This window comes from Crinia signifera, chromosome 7 (genome assembly GCF_055691185.1).
Source record: "Crinia signifera chromosome 7, ASM5569118v1, whole genome shotgun sequence".
Lineage (NCBI taxonomy): Eukaryota > Metazoa > Chordata > Amphibia > Anura > Myobatrachidae > Crinia > Crinia signifera.
In genome coordinates this window covers 53,105,738-53,128,644 of record NC_139223.1, presented here as the reverse complement: position 1 = coordinate 53,128,644, position 22,907 = coordinate 53,105,738, and positions in this window count along the sequence as shown.

Sequence of the window (22,907 nt, the reverse complement as noted above, 5' to 3'; positions counted from 1 at the left end):
CTTGGGTGCAAGAGATATATGCCCACAAATGTTTTAGAAAGAAAAGGCATTAAACCGCAGTCTAAGCCAGCCCTAGCTAATTTAATACACAAAGCAAGATTATGGCTGGTATCCTCTAGCACTGTCCTTAGTTTCGCTCCTGACTACACCACACCATATTTTTCCTTATTCACATTACACCACAGTGTATTGCTCCTTATTCACATTACACTAAACAGCATTGCTCCTTATTTACACTGCACCATACAGTAGTGCTCTTTATACACATTATGCCCTACAAATGTGCACCTTACAAACACACATAATGCCACACAGAATTAGCAACACTTGTATACATATTGCAACACAGTAATGCACCTTACACATTATGGCAAACAATGGTAATCCCTTTATACACATAATACCATGCAGTAATAGTGATACCTATTTACATAATGTCACACAATAATTAACCTTACACGTTATGCCAAACAATAATAATGACCTTAAATGCAAAGTGCCACACGCTTACACGTGCCCTATTACACATGATGCTACACAGTAATTCCCTGTACACATTATATCACAAATTAGTAATGCAGTATTACACATAATGCTACACAGTAATTCCCCTTACACATTATACCATACATCATTAATGCCATACAGTATTACATATAATGCAAAACAGAAATTCCCGTTACTCATTATGCCACACTTTAGTAAAGCCCTTATACAAATAATGCTATGCAAAAATGCAATTTACACATTATGCTACACATTAGTAATGCTCAATTACACAAAATGCCACACAATAATGCCCGTTACACATTATGCCACACATTGGTAATGCCCTATTAAACATAATGCTACACAGTAATGCCCTTTATACAGTATACCACACATTAGTAATGCCGTGATACACATAATGCTACACAGTAATGCACCTTACACATATATTCCACACATTATTACAACTCAATCCCCCCCCCCCTCCTGCACACTCTGCACAGCACTCATGGAGGAGAGTAGGCATGTATGTTGGTTGGCTACAAATTGGCTCTGAGCAAATTATATTTTGTGCATCAAATTCTGAAAAGATAAGGCATCAGGACACATGGGAGGCCTGGTGTATAGCTGTCTCAGCAGGGCGTCACATTGCCCTTAGTGTTCTCTTCTGCCTGAGAAGCCTGCACAACGTGTGATAATGATCACAGGACCTTTATGTGTCACAGACATAAAAATCCCAAATCCTTTAGACTTTTATACACCTTTTTAGTTTTCATTGTATTTCCAGCCTTCAGTTGTTAATGAAACCTGAAATACTCATGGCTCAGCCAGCACCAGGGCTCACCAGACTGCCCCCACTGGCAATCGCCGGTTGGGGGGCTTCCATCTCACTGGGACGCGCATCCGAGATTCAGGGTGGCGGGGGTGCAAACCCTGCCCTTCCACTTCAGGGAGACTGGCAGCATGGGGGGGGGTTTGGGTTGCAGGGGGCGGCGATGATCGATGAGGACTAGCGGGGAGCTCAGCGCATCTCATGCGTGCGCGTCCCCTTCCAATGGCTGGCTGGCGGGGGCTAGCGGTTGGCGATCTGACCACCAGACCCCCACTGAATGAGAGTGGCTCCATCTGTACATGTGTCTTTGCTGCAGCCAAACCTGAACTCAATGCAGTTGATTTCCCCAAAACTGAGAGTCCCACCTGCAGCGTCTTGAGAAAGTGCATCTCCGGCTTCATCGATTACACCATTGAAAAGTTGTGCCAGCAGTTCCCACCTCTTGTGGTTCAGCAACATGTGCTCAGTGCACCGTTATCTGATTAGCCCACCACCATTACCTCCCAGGAATGGCCACTAAAATTCACAGAATACATTCAAAGTGTCTCTGAGCACTAACCATGTGCTGTGCCACTGTATATATCAGTGTAATTTGGAAGAGTGACATGTACAATGCTTCCAACCACAATGTTAGATGTACCTGCCTCTAGACCAGTATCAGCTAACTATACTACTACATACTGTAGGGTGTGCACATATTTGAAAGTTTAACCCATGTAAACACTGCATGTGGCATGCAATAAAGTCCTGTTGTCCACCTCCAGTAGGAGAAGTGCCAGAGTGCATCACAGTGTACAACTCCACAATTAGAACCAACATACACGTCTAATCAAAGTGCACAGTGTAACAACGGCAAGGCGAGCTTACGGGCAAAATGTTCTGTGTCTTTTAAATGTTTATTTGATCCTGGAGAATATTCTGTTCAAAGGACAGTTCGATACGAGCATCCTTTCTTTAGTTCATCCTTCGTACAGAAGCCCTGGGAGAGTTAAACAGGCTCAGATGCAGGCTGATATGATAAAGGATCAGGAGAACAAGTTCCTTGTTTTAGGCTAGGGACCCTCTGAGGGTGCAGCCACACTCTGGAGAAGCTGGTCCCAGGCACACGGCCCCAGCTGTCACTGTGAGCGATGAATTACATGCTATAAGAAGGTGTTGACAGGAGCAGCTGGACATCACAGAGTGATGAAAAGAAAGTGAAATTCATTCAGAGTTCAGACAGACTGGCCCATTGGGGGCACAGACAGAGCCCAGAGTAGGATCACTGCTCCACCTTCTGGACAACTGAGAGAACGGTGGTTCTGTCTGGGCAGATTTTACCCTTTCACCACCGGGAAGATAAATTAACCAGTGTGAGATAAAGAGATATAATTATTATTATTATTTAATAAGTGAATTCCTGTCACATGAGCACAGATATACAATAATTAGACTGAGAACAAATACTGTGGACGTGCCAGGATATCAAAGTCCTAAATATGTGGCTGCCAAAAGTGTCTTGTAACATTACCAGCTATAAGATGTATAATTACAGAGTTTTTACTAATCTCTAGGACAGTGGCCTCCACCCTTAATTGGGGTGTGAGCTATTCGAGAAACATTAATCCTCCTGAAGAACCACTGGATTTGAAATCTGGCTAATAACCTAAAATTGAAGGACATTTAATGAAAATCCCCCAAAAGTTTCACAGAAAAACAACAATGCATTTAATTATTACAGTTATATTGTTGTAATCTACATACGTATCATACGTATAACTGAACTATGTTTATGTGTGTGTGTGTGTGTGTGTGTGTGTGTGTGTGGAGGTTCCATGATAACTCTCGAATGCTCTAACTAATCTTCTTCAAACTTTGCACGCTACCTTATCATCTTAAGGGATGATCTAGGTTAGAAGATGGGCTTAATCGGGTGTGCCCTTAAGGTTGCTGTCATAAGGGTCCATTCTATTTCTATTGTTTTTCATGTAAATGCCAGAAGGGCCAATGGCCAGGTGGGCCGGCATAGGCATGCGCATGCGCACCCCCTAATGACTGGCCAACCCCCTGCCGCCACATCCTCCAGGCTCCAGCCTGCAAGTTGCTGTGACGGATGCAGACATGTGGCTGGTTCCCTCCACCCCCCCCCCCCTCCTCCACATGTCAGTCGCATCCGTCGCAGCTTTTCTCCCTGACCGTGCTCCGCTGTCTCTCTAAATGCCGTAGGCAGGGAGGTGCGGTTCTCTACCTGCAGCCAACGATGTTCTCAGTCTCCCCTGCTACCATGCTGTTTGCCTCAAGCTGCTGGCTGCCCGGCTGCTCCCAGCTCTCAGCTAATCCTAGCTGGCTCCTCCTCTTGCCCCTTGAAGCATGCAAGTGGAAGTTTGGAACACCACAGCACTACTATGGAACCAGTACCACACTTCTTGGATGAAGAGCCCCAGTTACAGCACAAAAATGTAAACAAAATTGTGTGTGTGGGGCTGGTAGCAGGTGAAAGTGGGGCATATGTATCTGGCACTGTGAGGCATATGTATCTGGCGCTGGGGGGGGGGGCATATGTGCCTGGCACTGTGGGGCATATGTATCTGGCAATGTGTAATGGGCATAATGGTGTATTCCCTAATGTGTAATGGGCATAATGGTGTGTTCCATAATGTGTAATGGGCATAATGATGTGTTCCATAATGTGTAATGGGCATTACGGTGTGTTCCATAATGTGTAATGGGCATTACGGTGTGTTCCATAATGTGTAATGGGCACTACGGTGTGTGCCATAATGTGTAATGGGCATTACGGTGTGTTCCATAATGTGTAATGGGCATTACGGTGTGTTCCATAATGTGTAATGGGCATTACGGTGTGTTCCATAATGTGTAATGGGCATTACGGTGTGTGCCATAATGTGTAATGGACATTACGGTGTGTGCCATAATGTGTAATTGGCATTACGGTGTGTTCCATAATGTGTAATGGGCATTAAGGTGTGTTCCATAATGTGTAATGGGCATTACGGTGTGTGCCATAATGTGTAATGGGCATTACGGTGTGTTCCACAATGTGTAATGGGCATTACGGTGTGTTCCATAATGTGTAAGGCCTCCTTTTTGTGATGCTACACCTCCTTTCCATGAGACCATGCCCCCTTTTTGCCGCGCTTCTTCGCTGCACAAGGGTCCCACCTACTGCTGGCGGCCCTGTTTGCTTAAAATGCCAGGGCCGATTTCTGGTCCCAGTCCGCCCCTGCATTGTGATATGTTGTTGGAAAGCTTATGACTTTCTGAATACTACACAATAAACAGACTCCTTTAAGTGGACCCTTAAATGCCTATAAAGGTCCATTAAATAAAAAACATTTTCACTTTACAAAACTTTTGACAAACTGAAATTAATAAGCGACTCATCGGCAGAGTGATCTGTGAATCGAACACTGTAGATATTGTTGTGAAATCCATGTGAGATCGATTCCCAGTCAGTTATTTTTTCTTTTGATTGCTTATTCATTGAGGGCTTTCTGGATCTTCTGTACCTGCTGCAGCAGCTTCTGCCCTGCTGTGGTTGGGAAGGGAAGGCGGATAGTTGGAGACTTGCTGTGCCTGCTGCAGCAGCTCCTGCCCTGCTGTGGTTGGGAAGGGAAGGTGGATAGTTGGAGACTTGCTCTGGTTGCTGCAGCAGCTTTGCCCTGCTGTGGTTGGGTAGGGTAGGTGGATAGTTGGAGACCAGCTGTGGCTGCTGCAGCAGCTTCTGCCCTGCTGTGGTTAGTTAGGGTAGATGGATAGTTGGAGACCAGCTCTGGCTGCTACAGCAGCTTTGCCCTGCTGTGGTTGGGAAGGGATGGTGGATAGTTGGAGACCTGCTCTGGCTGCTGCAGTAGCTTTTCCCTGCTGTGGTTGGGAAGGGAAGGTGGATAGTTGGAGACATGCTCTGGCTGCTGAAGCAGATTTTGCCCTGCTGTGGTTGGAAAGGGTATGTGGAACTAGAATTGAATAAGCATAAACTTTCGCCCTTCCATCGGACGGCCTTAAGACTAGTTTGTAAATAAAGTTTAAAACAGGCCATTTTTAATGAGATCCATGGCACTCAAAATTTCTAAATTTTTTTTAACAGTTTGGTGGGTAACCTTACTGTAGTGGGAGTCACTTGCACCTGCAATGATGGGAGTCACTCATTGTTGTAATGATGGGAGTTAATCATCGCTGCAATGATGAAAGTCATTCATCACTGCAGTGATGGAAGCCACTCCTCGCTGTAATGATAGGAGTCACTCGCACCTGCAATGATGGGAGTCACTCATCGCTGTAATGATGGGAGTCACTCGCACCTGCAATGATGGGAGTCACTCATCACTGTAAGGATGGGAGTCACTTATTGTTGTAGTGATGGGAGTCACTCATCGCTGTAATGATGGGAGTCACTCACACCTGCAATGATGGGAGTCACTCATCGCTGTAATGATGGGAGTCACTCACACCTGCAATGATGGGAGTCACTCATCGCTGTAATGATGGGAGTCACTCATTGCTGTTATGATGGGAGTTACTCATAGCTGCAATGATGGGAGTTACTCATCACTGCAATGATAGGAGTTACTTGCACCTGCAATGATGGGAGTCACTCACACCTGCAATGATGGGAGACACTCACACCTGCAATGATGGGAGACACTCACACCTGCAATGATGGGAGTCACTCACACCTGCAATGAATGGAGTCACTCATCGATGCAATGATAGGAGTTGCTTACACATGCAATGATGGGAGTTACTCATCGCAGCAATGATGGGAGTTATTTACACCTGCAATGATGGGAGTCACTCACACCTGTAATGATGGGAATGCAGTCAGCTGCTGTGATGTCCAGACAGAGGAGGACTGCTGTACTTGAAGGGTGCTGGGACTCTCTCAGTGTTGTGACTGGACTCATGGAGCGTGGGGAGCAGGAATGCTGCTAGCTGGTGTCTGTCATAAAACCCTACACCCTTGCCTATGCTGTCAGGTGATTGCCATAAGGTGAGCTACCCAAATTATGTCCGCGAGCTACTGGTAGCTCGTGAGCTATGGCTTGGAGATCACTGCTCTAGAACTGTGGGACAGGAGATCCATCTTGCAACAGAATACTAGGGATGCAACAATGATAATGCAGCTGCAAGATTCTGACCAGCATTCACTAGCAGCAATGACTTTTAAGTTCCATATTCACTGAGTGATGTAACTCGTGTTGGGCTGTTTCATCACCTTACAGTTATATGTCATTGTTCCCTCAGGGCTTCTAACAAAATATTATTTAGACATTTTAATTGGAATAATAATAATAATAATAATCTCTTATATATTTGGCTACATCTGTCACTCAAAGTGTGTGAGTGTATGTATAACGCTGGGTGGAGCCTCTGACTCACATGACTGACTCACATGACAGAGAACCAGCCCAGTGAGCCCACAGACAGTGCCAGACACCCTCTGCCTTCCTATGCTGCCCAGCACTGCTACTCCACAGCCACCAGGTGAGCGCCCCCTGCCGCACCCCCACCCCACCTCCCAAGCCACCCCCCCTGCGATTTGCGGCAAAACCCCCCCCCGCAACCCCCCCCCCCCCCCCCGCGATTCGCGGCAAAACACCCCCCCACGATTCGCTGCAAAAATACCCCCCTCCCCCGCGATCCCCCCTCCCACGATTCGCGGCAACCCCCCCCCCCCCCACGATTCGTGTAAAAAATACCCCCCTCCCCCGCGATCCCCCCTCCCACGATTCGCGGCAAAAATATCCCCTGCGATCCCCCCTCCCACGATTCGCGGCAAAAACACCTCCCCCCCGCGACCCCCCTCCCGCGATTCCTGGCAAAAAGAACCCCCCGCGACCCCCCTCCCGCGATTCGCGGTAAAAACACCCCCCCTCCCCCGCGACCCCCCCTCCCGCGATTTGCAGCAAAAACACCCCACCTCCCGCGATTCACGGCAAACAACCCCCCCCCCGCGACCCCCCCTCCCGTGATTCGCGACAAAAACACACCCCCTCCCCCGCGACCCCCCCTCCCGCGATTTGCAGCAAAAACACCCCACCTCCCGCGATTCACGGCAAACAACCCCCCCCCCGCGACCCCCCCTCCCGTGATTCGCGACAAAAACACACCCCCTCCCCCGCGACCCCCCTCCTGCGATTCACGGCAAACACCCCCCCCCAGCGACCTCCCCTCCCACGATTCGTGGCAAAAACACCTTCCCCCCCGCGACCCCCCTACCGCGATTCCCGGCAAAAAGAACCCCCCGCAACCCCCCCTCCCGCGATTCGCGGCAAACCCCCCCCCCCACGATTCGCGGCAAAAATACCCCCCTCCCCCGCAATCCCCCCTCCCACGATTCGCGGCAAAAATACCCCCCTCCCCCACGATCCCCCCTCCCACGATTCGCGGCAAAAACACCTCCACCCCCCCCCCCCGCGACCCCCATCCCGCGATTCCCGGCAAAAAGAACCCCCCGCGACCCCCGCGACCGCAATTCGCAGCAAACAACCCCCCCCCCATGACCCCCCTCCCGCGATTCGCAGCAAAAACACCCCCCCTCCCGCGATTCGCTTCAAACACCCCCCCCGCGACCCCCCCTCCCGCGATTCGCGGCAAAAACAACCCCCCCGCGACCCCCCTCTCCCGCGATTTGCGGCAGAACACTGACATGGCTATGGTCGACAATGAAAAAGGTTGACATGAGTTTTTGAAGATTTATTTTTCATTTTTTTAATGTTTTCATATTCATTCTCATGTGTCGACATGGACACGAATGAAGTGCCACACTTATGTCAACATTTACATGTGTTGACCTATCTGTTTAGATAGGGCTTCGCCAGCCTGATGCTGGCGAAGCCAAACCCGGCTTCGTGCGGAACGGTCAGCGATGCTGACCATTCATACATTCGGCCTGCTATCATTTTGATAGCATCGCCGATATGGACAGGGGCGCATCCTGTCCGCTTCATACATAGGGAAGAAGCGGTATCAGTGCACATAACTTGCGCTGATACCCTTCTCCCCCATATCGATACATCTGCCCCAATAACCCCTGGCAATGTATATTAACCCCTTGGCAACGAGCAAGAACCCCTGGCAACGGACATTAACCCCCTCTTGGCAACGAGCAAGAACCCCTGGCAACGGACATTAACTCCCCTTGACAACAAGCAATAACCCCTGGCAATGCCCTTGGCAACGGACATTAACTCCCTTGGCACCAAGCAGGTAATTTATAATGTATTAGAAGCCTTACTGTGGGGGGCAACGTGGTGTGGCATAGTCAGTGTGTATCAATTTTTGTTTGACATCCCATTTTTTTGGGACGGTCCTGTGGGAATTAGACACTGGCCATGCCCTCACAGCGACAAAACGCGCCCAAAAATTTTAGACGCGTGCCTGCGGCATGCACATATATTCCTTTCTCCACTGCCGTAGTTGGGAGGTATGCATTAGGTGTGAGGAGTATTGCAATGGGTGGCATAATGTGTCAGGGGCATTACAGTGTGCAGCATAGTATCAGGCATTATGGTGTGCTGCATCATGTTTCAGAGAAATGGCGGTGTGTGGCATAATGTATCGGGCATTACAGTGTGCAGCATATTGGGCTGGGGCATTACGGTGTGCGGCATAGTATTAGGGGCATTGTTCAAATTTTAGTAGCTCTCGTGGACTTTTTTATGTCTTTTTTGTCACAAGTAGCTCTCGCTCAATTAAGGTTGGAGACCACTGGACTAGGAGAGCGGGTATGGGGTTAGCTGTGTCCATGCACCAACTCACGCATTCACATGTGCAGTCTAATGCCGGGCAGCGTCTGAGCACTCGCTCAGACACTGCCCGGCTGTTCCCGACCTGGCGTGCGGCCTGCACTGTGTGATTCGGTCATAGGTCACGCTGCGCAGGCAGCAGTGCTGACCACCAGTGCCGAAACCTGTTTGCCGCCGGGCCTCCCACATCATACCCGACACGTACGCGTCCTCTGACCTTTTCATACCCCCACTATCCACGTCGGTGTAGAGTTGAGAATAGATAGTGTGGCGAGCGCAGCGAGCCACCGAGCCCGAAGCGTGGCGAGAGCACGCGGATACCTGTGAAGCCCGCGAAGGGACGCGTTTACCGGTGAAGGTATCCGCGTCCCCTCGCGGGGCTCGCTGCGCTCGCCACCCTTCGGGCTCGGTGACTCGCTGCGCTCGCCACACTATCTATTCTCAACTCCACGCCGACGTGGATAGTGGGGGTATGAAAAGGTTGAAGGACGCGTACCGCCGCCCCTCGCGGGCTCGCTGCGCTCGCCACGCTTCGGGTTGACGTTGATCGTGGGGTGGCGTTAAGTATTTTTGGGGGGCCATTTCTCTGGTCAGGGTTTTTTTTTGGGGTGTCTGGCCCATTTAACATTGTTCCCTATGTTGATTTGGTTAAATTGAGTCATTTTACATTGTTCCCTATGGGAAATCGCGGGCATCGCGTCGGTCGCATCGCATGCGATTTTTTAGCCCGCATGCGATGCGACCGACGCAATTTTTTTACCTGCGATGCCCCAGATCAAGATCGTTGTGGCCGTGCTAGGAAACAAGTACCATGTTAACTATTTATTTATTTACAGTTTCTTATATAGCGCAGCAGATTCCGTTGCGCTTTACAATAGTAGACATGGTGGTTCATAGTAGATTCATAGTGTTAGACATAGGGGGGTACTCAATGTTTCATTCTGTTACGATGGCCACCAGGTGGTACTAGGTGGCTCTACTGCTCATGCCCAGCAGTCCTTAAAGCCACCTGCTTGCTAAAGCTTCACCTTTAACAGCCACTTTTCCCCAGGGAGATTAGGGCCACCAGGCAAGACTTACTAAGGGACAAAGCTGCTACAGGAGGCTGGTCATTGCAAGTATGGATGGTGCACACTAGCGTCACTGTACTGTAAAGGTTAGCGTCAGTTCAGGGTAGTAGAACGCAATGGCCGAGGTGTAGTTTAAAGGTCACTGATAGCATCTAAGTGCAGTATAGAGGATCTACACTGGTTATTGGCAACCGACTGGAGCTGCTCAATTGCAATACACAGACATACAGAGCAAGACTGTAGGATTAGCTACAAAAAGCAGCTAATGCCAGTAACACACTGACAGACAAGCAACTGACTACAGGATCCACAAGAGCAGAACAGATGCTAGAGTGACACAGACGGGACAAGGACCGGACTGAGGAGCAGTCCAGTTTACAGACAGGACAAGGGTATAATCCCCAGATACAAACAGAAGCTCTATTGGACCAAGAATCAGCTGGGAAACCGAGGACCAATCACAGCACAGGCACATAAGAGGGTTTAGCAAACTCTGGGAAACAGGATCCAGATAAGTGAAGGCAGGGCTGGACAGGATCAAGATAATCAGGGTAGTACAAGGTAAGACTCAGGATGGCTGCAGGATTCTGGATACACAAGATTAGTCAGGGTTGTTCAGAAAGAGGGTTGGACCGAGTCAGGATTCAGGATCAGAAAAAACAGGCAAGGACTGAGTCAGGATACAGAATAACAAAGGTTTGGTCAATATGCACCCAGAGATGGTCAAAGTTTATCAAGATATAACAAGCATTGAGTCTAGGGCAGACTGGGTAATAAAGGATAACGGCTTCTGGGACCCCATCTGGGGCTATGGCTTCTGGGACCCTAGCTGCGGATATGCCGCTTGAGACCTCTCCAGGGGCTATGTCTTCTGGGACCCCTACTGGGGCAATGCCTCTAAAGTCCCTCTCCTGGTGCTATGGTTTCGGGGACCCCTCCTGGGCAGTGCATCTGGAGTCCCCTCCTGGAGCTACAGCTTCTTGGACCCCTACTGTGGCTGTGCCTCTCAAGTCCCCTCCTGTGGTAATTTCTTCTGGGACCCCTACTGGGGCAGTTCCTATGGACTTCGCTCCTGGATCTACAGCTTCTAGGACCCCTACTGGGGCTGTGCCTCTCAAGTCCCCTCCTGTGGCTATGGCTTCTGGGACCCCTACTAGGCCAGTGCATCTGGACTCCCCTCCTGGATCTACAGCTACTAGGACCCCTACTGGGGCTGTGCCTCTCAAGTCCCCCCCTGGGGCTATGGCTTCTCGGATCCCTCCTAGTGCTATGCCTCTTGGGACCCCTCCTGGGACTGACACCTGAGATTCCCCTACCGTGGTTTGCAGCTCTGATTTACCATGAAAGAAGAAAGATGACAGAAACATCCTCCTTCGATTCCTGAATCTATAATGGGGCTCCCTTGTCCAAGGATCCCAATTATGGATCAATTTGCTTTGTATTGGTGGCTCCATGAAAGGTTCCTCTGACACAGTGGAGACAGGCATGGATCTTGGAAACTGACTTAACTTGGCTGGTGGAGAAAACCTGTCATCACCTCTTGGCCTGCATAATTCACAGGCCTGTAGATAGTGACCTGAATGCCCACACAGGTCATGGACACAGAGTGTTGCAAAATCTCCAACAGTTTAGGCTTAAAGGCATAGAATGTCATTTTTAAGGCTGCCAAGGATTCCTGCAGGGCCTGCATAATCAAGCACTGCAAGAAATGGAAATAAACACTAAGGCAAGACAAGACTGAACTGGACAAGACAGGACTAGACAAGACAAGACCTGCTCAAAAATGTGTTAGTGCTGGTTATAACTGGAACATGGGAGGCTTGAGTTATGAACAGTTCATGGAACCCTGGGCACTGAGAACACAGCTAGGTGGGAGAGTTGACGAGACTGAACAGAGAGTCTAAGCCCACCGACAGTTTTCACCAGGGACCCCTGCAAGGACCAGGAGCCATGGACTGAGTGGTCTTGGGGAACTGTTGACAAGTGTCAGCTTGGGAGTTGTGGACTGCGTTGGCCTAGGGGCCCAGAGGTATATGGCCTGGGAGCCATGGACTTGAGGGTCGACACCTGTGTTGACTAGGGAGTCGATGATGATATATGGTCAATAGTGGTCTCTGCTGGTGGAAGCAGGATAAGCTCAGACGTCTTCTCCTGGAAGCTATGGATGCTATTAGCTGGAAGGATAACCTGGCAGATGAATGGTTAACCGGGGAGCTTCTTGTATAATCAGCATATCACAGGTGCACCTCACATGTGACTCTGGAACAGGGAATCTGGAGCCTACAATGCTACAATTCTGGGGGAGTACTCAGGGATCAGACAAGTTGTTCAAGGCAAGGAGGAAGTGCCAGAGGCCTGACCTATATCCCCCCTGCCTGTCTGTGATTGGCTGCAAGTCGCAGCATCAATCAACTCCAGGAAGTACCTGTGCAAAGTGCACAGGTCAAAGTAACAAGGTCACAGGGAAATCATTGGAGGAAATCTGCCATGTGACTGCAAGTGTCATGGCGGCGACCATGACGCGTGGGACCAGCTTGGGATCAGCGTGGGAGGCCGACTAGGTCCCAGGGAATTGCCATGCACACCTTGTCACGGAGAATGACTGGGGAAAGCGCTGAACAAGGACTTGCATCGCAGGACTAACAAGCTTTAATGCAGTCAGAAATGGCTGTATTGAATAGATATTGCTGATGTTTCCTACTGATGGAAATATCGGCACACATTGAATACCCCCACAGTATTTACTAAGAGAAAAGTGCAAAAATATATCATTATATTGCAGTACTGTATTTGCAAATATAAATGTGGATAATATATATCTTGGTGGTTATACAGTATCTGTGCTTTTAAATATTAATTGCAACTCCTGGCACTTATATGGCTATTTGATGAGTTTAACAGCTGGAATCATTGTATACAAACAGTGGTTAGTACTGTTTAAAAATGGACATAACTTGTGTACACATTACAATATCATAAATGCATACTTTTGAAGACTAGTTTCAAGGAGATTATAGTTGGTAGTAGAATTTTGCTCAGTGCCCCATTAGGGGGTGTGTCATGCTCCTCCCAAAGGGCGTGTGTAGTGGCACCTAGAAGCGTGGGTTTGTAATGCTACATCTGAGAGGAGTCTTTTATAATGACAAATGTAGATGAGCCCCAAAGCAGATAGTAACAGATACTATACTTGGTAAAGTGCTTGGAATGGTGCTGATCATTCAGTCGAAATGTATCCGTCTCTCATTCCTTTTTTCCCTAAAATGTAACAGTGTAATGTGGGCTAGGTGACATGAGGGAGATTGCTAGACTAATGAGGGAGAGAGGGAGATTGCTGTTATATTAGGGAGTCTCCTGCAGAATGCAGGAGGGGAGGTAATTATAATGTAACCGTGTAATGTGGGCTAGGTGACATGAGGGAGATTGCTAGACTAATGAGGGAGAGAGGGAGATTGCTGCTATATCAGGGAGTCTCCTGCAGAATGTAGGAGGGGAGGTAACTATGATGTAACAGTGTAATGTGGGGTAGGTGCCATGAGGGAGATTGCTAGACTAATGAGGGAGAGAGGGAGATTGCTGTTACATCAGGGAGTCTCCTGTAGAATGCAGGAGGGGGGGTAACTATGTACAATATATTAAACAATATGCACAATAACATTAATTTTAACACTGCTATTAAGATATCAGTTTGAAGGGAACACACCTAAATCTAAATCTCCCTGCACATGTTACATCTGCCCCCCCTGCAGTGCACATGTTTTTTTCCCAGCTGCTTGCTTTTTTACTTTACTTACAAAAGAGTAGAGTGTGCAACTATATTCTAGCATACGGTATACTGTAAAACAGAATTCTGGTCGCTTGTCCGGAACACAGACCCCTATGACGCAGAATACAAAGAGCACTATTCTAGAAGATACTAGTACACAACGTCAAGCTGCAAAGTAGTGATCATTAAGAAATCTGTACATCAGCTGTATATGGTGCTTGGAATAATATGCCATGTCATCCCAATTATAGAAAATTGATCCATATGTGTTGCCAAGAATTATCCGCTGAGCCACATCTGATGCTAAATTCAGCTACTGTATATCTAGTGCCAAGAATCATCTACTGAGCCACATCTGTTGCCAGATATATGCGAAGCACAGACATAACTGGTGCCAAAGGGACATTCTGTATTGATACATATAATAACAGTACATATGGCCCCTCACTGCCTCTGAGGACTCTCACCTCACACCTCCAACTATAGTAACCAATGCTTAATGATTGCTTGGTATACAGATTAATGTACCAATCAGGAAAAACAAACACTTTTAGCCCAAAATACACCATTAATTCTTCTGAGCAAGAATTTAACTCAGAGTCACGAGTTGATTTATAAAGCAGTGAGGAGTGGAGAAGTGGGCCAGCGTAGTGGAGAAATGGGCCAGCGGAGTGGAGAAGTGGGCAGCATAGAGGAGAACCAATCACCTTCTACATATCATTTTACAGAATGCACTGAAGTTTGACCTCAAAGCTGATTGGTTGCTATGGGCAACTTTCCCACGGGTTAATTTAATTGTTTACAGTTCAATACTTGATGCATCAACATGGCAGTTACTGCCAATGCAGCCTAAGCACCAGATGTGATTTTCTGGTTACTATGGATTCCTGGTACAACTGAGGGTTTTTTTTGGTGCGGAAATGGCAACCAATTGCATTGCCCTATAGTGTAAAGCAGTTTTATCTCTGGACAATATTTATTTATTGGTCTGAATATGTTCTCTGGGACATTTTACTAAAATGTATTGAATACATTCACCAAACCATTCTTATATTATATCAGAAAGCATCTCCCAGTCACATTGCCATATCTCCCCTGCATCTCTCAGTCATGCCACCCCCTCTCCCCTGCAGCTATCATTCACACACACCCTCCCCTCCTGCATCACTCAGCCACACCACCACCTTCCCCCTGCATCTCTCATCCACATCACCACCTCCCCACTGCATCTCTCAGACACAACATCATCTCTCCCCTGCATCTCTCAGCCACACCACTACCCCTTTCCTGCATCTCTCAACCACTCTAGCCCATCCCCCTTGCATCTATCATCCACACCACCACCACCCCCTGCATCACTCAGAGACACCACCTCCCACCTGCATCTCTCATCCAAGTCCCCACCTCCCCCTGCATCTTTTAGCCACACCATCACCTCCCTCTGCATCTCTAAGCCATACCATATTCTTAACCAATTTCTGAATGCTACACCTTAACGTCCCATACTGCCATAAATGTACCACTACACCCACCCAAGTTTCCAGCTATACAGATGGAGCTGGCATTTCTACCGCCATCCACCACCAGCGGCTGGCTACCGCCAGGGGCGCATGCGCACGAGTCGCTTGCGCGCCCTGTGGTGACGGAGCTTGGCAGGCGTCCCCGCTGCTTCCCCCGCCATCGCCACCGGTCCCCTTTGCCACCCCGCCCCCCCCCCCCCGAACAGGGCAGCGTCTCCCTGAAGCGGGGATGGCAGGGAGACGCTGCCCAGCTGCCGTGATCAGCCGTGATACTGGGAAGCACGTACACGTAAGATGCACGCGCGTCCCAGTCTCTATCGCCGGCGCTCGCCAGTGAAAGGCATCTGGCGAGCGCAGGCCAAAGATGGAGCCGGCTCTATCTGTAGGTCTATAAACCTATACATCGGACCATTTTTCAGTAATGCCATCATCCAAATTTTCCCTTGCTCTTTGATGGGGTCTGCGGGAAAACTACAAAATGCTGACCATTCAGTTCCTTTTCCAGCAATGGGATTGGGCTAGGCAATCTGCCAGAACTGTAGCCCTGTATCTTTCCTCCACTACACAGTGACGCCAGACAATGCACCAACAGCTCATTCAATCATTTGGGATTTCGTTCCCTGAACTGTTTGTGATCTCCGCTTTCCGAAACAGGTTGCAAAACCAAGGCCTGTGTTGTGCTTTCCTAAAAACTGACAGGTTGTTTAATTATCCCTGTGTCATTAAGTTTTAAACAGTCATATTTCTGCTAATGGAATGACTTAATTTGACAGATTGTCGTGGATTCTTGGAAAGCTCCGGCGGAGACGTCTCCCCCTCCATTTGGGGATGTCATTAAAAAAATAGAAACCGTCACAAATGCTGACTAAAATAATCTGCGGTTGTAAAAATGGAACCATCAATATCACATGAAACTGTATCGTTTGTTTATTAACCTATTAGCAAGTTTAAAGTTAATTGTTTGAAGCAAACACTAATGAGCCTGTTTAAATTACTGCTAAAAATTTAAATAAACAAATGGAAAGTTCTAATAGCCATTTACAAGAGATTATTATTAAACCCATTTTTTTCTTTATCGAATTGAATAAGTAAGAAATACAACCTGAAACGGGAATCATTTCCACGGCCTAGGAAATTACCAAAGTAAAATTGTTTTCAGAAAGTACCTAAAGAAATTGCAGATTGACCTAAAAAAAAAAAAAAAAAACTAAAATATGCACATTTTGGGATTATCTAAACGACGCTGTTTCTGAATATGTATTTAACTAACCATTTTGGAAAACAAATCATTTGTAATGAATGTCAGATCTTTCCAACCCTTCTGCATTGCATTGTAAAATATAGTAATGACATTTATTTGATCGCAAATACATTTCTATTACACTTGAGGAGGAACTGTGCTTTTAGAAATAAAATCACCACTGGCTAACTGTAATAGACTTCAAGTTGGACCGGCTGTGCGGGATGCCGACCGACCTCCGATATTTTTTTAAAGTGTAATCATGCCTTGGAAATGATTGCCCCTTTAAAAAAAACCTCTACGTTTATTTATTATTTATTTATTAACAGTTTCTTATATAGCGCATACATATTCCGCAGCGCTTTACAGAGAATATTTGAACATTCACACCAGTCCCTGCCCCAGTGGAGCTTACAATCTATATTCCCTACCACATGTATACGCATGCGCAGACATTCTAGGGTTAATTTTGTTGGAAGCCAATTAAACTACCTGTATATTTTTGGATTGTGGGAGGAAATTGGAGTACCCAGAGTAAACCCACGCAAGCATGGGGAGAATATACAAACTCCACACAGTTGGGCCATGGTGGGGATCGAACCCATGACCTCAGCGCTGTGATGCAGTAATGCTAACCACTACACCGTCTGTTCAGCCGGTATCGAGCCTGGCCGCCAAATTTGAGGCTATTACATTTGGCCACACATCTGATATGGCAGGTACAATAAAGTTATTACAACATGATATATATAAAAAAATTTTTAAAAAGTTTTGGAAAATGTAGAGTGAAAATATAAATAACAGGAAAAAAAACAGTTCTAATCAGCAGTGGGTGCGCCCCCTGGGCACATATAAATGTTATGCTGTATGGGGTATGGGTCGTACAGTCGACAGTAATAAGGTCGACAGTCAATAGGTCGATCACTATTGGTCGACGGTTAAAAGTTCTGCAAAAACAAAAATTGATATATGTTGCAACATGCTTGCATTCTATAAATAACAATACAGCAATAATAATTGAAATGAGCACAGAACATTTTAGAAAACCATGCAGCGCTGCTGAAATGTTGCTGGAATTAGTAGAACTTGTCTTTAAGTCAATGATGTGTGTGAGCAGGTTGCAAACATGTTACCGTGAGAGTCTTGCCATGTTCAAATTATATTGCTTGGTGGTTTATGACACAATAAAGTTGAGTGCAGGTTACCCAGCTGATACTTCACTGACCATTGGATTTCCAACTGATCCTAAGGAGGTCATGCTAATAATTTATGACTTCAGAGTTGTCAACACTGTCCTCATGTTTACTCTCCGCTACTGAACCTCGGTCAAAGGTACTAAGCATTTAAACAGATGAAATGTCCTCCTTGCTGTTGTTGAACTGGATGCTGTGTCTAACATTTATATATGGTACCATGAAGAGAGAAATACTAATGTTGGCTTCAAACCTTTTCTTTGTAATCTGAGATGAGGAATTAGCACTCCATGGATCTGACACAAAACCTCTGTACATGGTCATCCAGCATAAACACAACCAATCACCACGGCTGTCATCAGCCACAACACGTATCTTTCTCACCACCTAACTAAACACGTCACCACAGCATTAAAAATGAATCCCAACGGCCTCATGACCAAACATTTATCGTCCGACCTTTGACCGGTGTAGACCACCAGTTGTCGTTCTTTGTATGTCTGTGTTGACCTCTGTCTAAAGTTATATTCCAGAAGCAACCAACATTTTAGGACAATAAAAAATAAACGAGCAGGTCGGCATCCCACTCCTGGCAGATAAATGAATGTTCCTAAAATCTTGGATTATTTTAAACTTTTTAATTGTATCATTACTTGGTAAATCCGTTTATTAATGGTATTCTTCTTAAATCACTCCAGATTTACCGTTTGTAGCCCTATTAAAGAATGTTAGAATGGGCAACTTGGTACATAATTGAATGGTACAGCATTGAATCTTGCACTATTTCAACTCTAAATAATCATCGCCTTGATTAATAACTTAATGGAGGAAATTTATGACAATTCATGTTTGTAAACCTCCACAGACCAGAAGCAGATTTAGCTAAAAGATGCAGTTCTCTGGATTGGAGACCAGAAGCTCAAATTACACCCAATGTCTTGGCTTTTCTTCATTAAATAAATGTATCCACCAATGCACCTCTATTGAACAGGTTAGTAAAGGCATATGAGACATTATTTAGTGCAACATGTTCTCACTTCATTGTGCAGTTTACTACAAATAAGTTATATTTTGTATCAAAATACTGTTTTTGTGAATACCAGATACTTGCAAATCTCCAAAATCACAGTACCCAACAGTAATTATATATTATGAGGGCCTATTTACTAATCTTTGGATGTGTACCTGACAAATGTCAATCATTCTGCTGTAGGCCCGTAGAGAGTAGGGGTGTATAGAGACACTGTTGGGCCTGGTCAAATTGGAGGAGGCATGGCCAAATGATCAGTATAATCCCCCCCCCCTAAACAATGGAACACTACCAATTTCCACTGCACGTCATGCAGAGAGAGCAGACTCATTTGTCTCCCTTGAGCCTCCGCAGCCCGTCACACAGCAGCATGGATAGGTGTCACAGGGGGTGGCATTGATGGTGTCCTGCGGAGTTCAGGAAGGGAGGCGTGACCAGCAGGAGATGGGATAAAACGAGCAGGTTTAATGAATGAACTCATACAAGGAATAATATACCAGCATCGATACTTTTTGAGTGGATAATAATAATAGATAGAGGCACGTCTCTGGGGTTGGGATCATTTGGTCTATTGCATTATGGTCGAAAGTCATTAGGTCGAATCCATTAGGTCGACATGCTAAAAGGTCGACATGACTCTAGGTCGACATAGGAAAAGGTCGACATGATTCTAGGTCGAAAGGTCATTAGTTCGACAGGTCATTAGTTCGACAAGGTCATTAGTTCGACATTGTCTATGTCGACATTCACAAGGTCGACATGGGGTTTTTCACTGTTTTTTTACCTGAATGTCAACACAGTCGACATGGACACAGTTTAAAGTGCACTGCATCCCCTCGCATCGCTCGCTGCGCTCGCGATGCGTCGGGCACGGTGCCTCGCTACGCTCGGCACACTATTTTATTCTCCCACCACGCCCTAGTGGATGGTAGGGCATGAAATACCGCCTGTCGGCACATGTTGGCTCAAAAAACAGTGAAAAACTCCATGTCGACCTTGTGAATGTCGACATAGACAATGTCGAACTAATGACCTTGTCGAACTAATGACCTGTCGAACTAATGACCTTTCGAACTAGAATCATGTCGACCTTTTCCCATGTCGACCTAGAGTCATGTCGACCTTTTAGCATGTCGACCTAATGGATTCGACCTAATGACTGTCGACCATAATGCAGTAGACCAAATGACCGCATCCCCGTCTCTGATATATAACAAGATATACAAGATGGCAATCCTTTGCATAAACAAGGAAAACAAGATGGCAGCCCTTTGCATAAACAAGGAAAACAAGATGGTAGTCCTTTGCATAAACAACATATTTTAGGCAGGTAATTCTTAGAAGACAAGGCAATGTTCAGGCGATTTGGATTTGAAGAATAAGAAGAGGAATACCTGAAGATTGAATGATTGAAAGATTGGATGATTAAAGTTGGATGATTGGATGGTTGGAGATTGGATGATTGACAATTGGATGATTGAAGATTGGATGATTGATGATTGGAGATCGGATGATTAAAGATTGGAGATTGGATGGTTGACGATTGGACCAGGACTTGAATCAGACCAGGAGGATATGGTGATGAGCCAGGGAAGATCCAGGAAGACAGACAAGTGGTGAGTGTAGCAGACCAAGGACAGCAGCGATGGGGTCAGAGGCCAGCAGGGACAACCAGCTGGAGAGCGCAGTGTGCAAGGCACTAGGATGGCCAGGACTTCCCCATGCTTGCAGGCAGAAGAAACAATTTGTACGGACCCAGATTGCATTAGGCAGATCCCCTTTATACCAAGGGAAGAACTGCCATAGGCCGACTGGACAGAATGGGAGGAGAAGGCCTGAACTGGCCAATTACTGCTTTTGCCCTCAAGCAAGATGGCGGCACCGTACTCCGGCGCCGGCCTCCTGACAGCCAGACTGCTGCGTCTCTGTTTGAATCCATGCTGCCGCTAACAGCTGCACAACGCCACCACTGCCTACCAAACCAGGACCCCAAGCGGACACACGCCAGTGGGCACGGACGGGTGAGTACTAACTGTACCCACTGTGCTAAGCCGCGGCCGCGTGTAACAGATAGGTTCATCATGCTGCCACTCATCTCTCTGTCTGCCTGATGTACAACTACTACCCTGGGCCTGCACCAGGCCACCCTGAACAGCCTGGGGTACCCACCTCTCTCTGTGTCCCTGGGTAGCCCCTAAGCAGTGCCGTAACAAGCGGTATGCGAGCTGTGCCTAGGGCGTGCCCCATGGCATCTGTATTTGGCAGGCTGGATGACTGAAATGGGTGGGGCGTGTCCAAACTAAACTCTACATTGCAGTGTAAAAATAATGAAAGACTGTACAGCATGGGTGGGCTACATTCAAAAGCAGCCAGTATTTACCCTGCACATAAAATATAAAAATGTATTTTCTCCCCTTGCATTACAAAGTTTTGTTTTTTTACTTTGCCTCCAGTTGCAAGCCAAGTGTCACATGTTTGGGGAGACAGTGCCGGCTCGGAGTGCGTTTTCACCTTGCTTTATCCTGCACTGGCTAAAAGTAAATACACAAAATTTTGCAGCAAAATATGGTGCGAGAGGAATATTTCCTTAAAGCTGTCTGGAAAGTGGTACTGAAGTCTACTGTACATTATCCTTATACTATTCCAGTATCTTCCAAAATCTGCAAATGCCTGTAAAGTATCTTGAACTGACATCATTGCTCGAAATGAGTCAAGTATACAGTACATCTCTCACTTGTCACCACAAAGCTGAATGGAAATTTCCCTGTGAACATGTTGTGTTTAAATTAAGCAGCAGAGGATGTAATTATGACTGGTTTGTGGAGGCAATCAGTAATGCTACTATAAGGTCACACTTAGGTCAGGCTTATTATGCATGTGTACATCTAGTTAACAATTACCAACTACTATTAGTAAGATAATGCAATTGAAAAACTCATTTGGAACTTCACAAGAAGAAAAAAAAACTGTTACCACCTTATACTGTATCTGTGTAATTTCCTATCTTTTCATACTAATTAAAATATGCATTAGAGAAAAAGAATTGATATAAAGGATCACACTAAAGATAACCAATTACCTGTTAGAACAATGATTTTTAAATTGCATTACAATCTGCAATAACAGCTTACAAGTGTCGGACAGATCTTGTATTTATATTATGACAGAATTATTTGTGTAAAAATATTTCTGATAAGAATGCTATTTGTGGCAGAAATAAGTTTACACCAAACTTGGTCATACTGTATGTGTGTACCAAGTTTGGTGTAAATTGCTCCAGGGAAGTAAGACATCCAGCATAACTCTGGAAGGCCCACAGCAATTTACACCACACTTGTTAGACATGTGACTACAATCTGGAAAACAAAATACTGTGGGGGTAAAGGAGCATACACACTGTACAATTTTTTTGACCAATTTAGTTCATTTTGGCACTTTTGAACGATATTGGTCAAAATATCTTTCAGTGTGTACACTGAAAGGCCTTGATGAACAATGTCCTGGATGAAAGATGTTGGTGAAAGATGAAAGACGAATGATCTAGCTACAGTCTATAGGCTTTTTTTAAAAAGATATCCAAATTGAGCTGCATGCACAGTTGACAAACAACCTTGATGAACAACTGTTGGGTACGCACATCAGCATTAGTTGTTCGTCGCATACACACTGAAAGATATTTTGACCAATATAGTTCAGAAGGGCCAAAATTAATGAAATTAGTCAAAAAAATTGTACAGTGTGTATGCACCTTAAGACACCCCTAGCACCCCCTTGGGGGTCCCGGAGGCCCAAAAAAGGGGTCCGGCAACTACATTAAGTGGGTCAGGAAAGCAACATATGGCAAAGTTGCCTAACATACGGGGTAGAGGACATAGATTGGGTTCACATTAGGTTCACAGGCACTAACACTCGCAATCCCAACACCGACGGGGAGTTGCACAACATAAAGGTGTAGAGCAGTGGTTCCCAAAGCTTTTTGAACCACGGCACCCTAGAGTATCAAAATATTATTCAAGGCACCC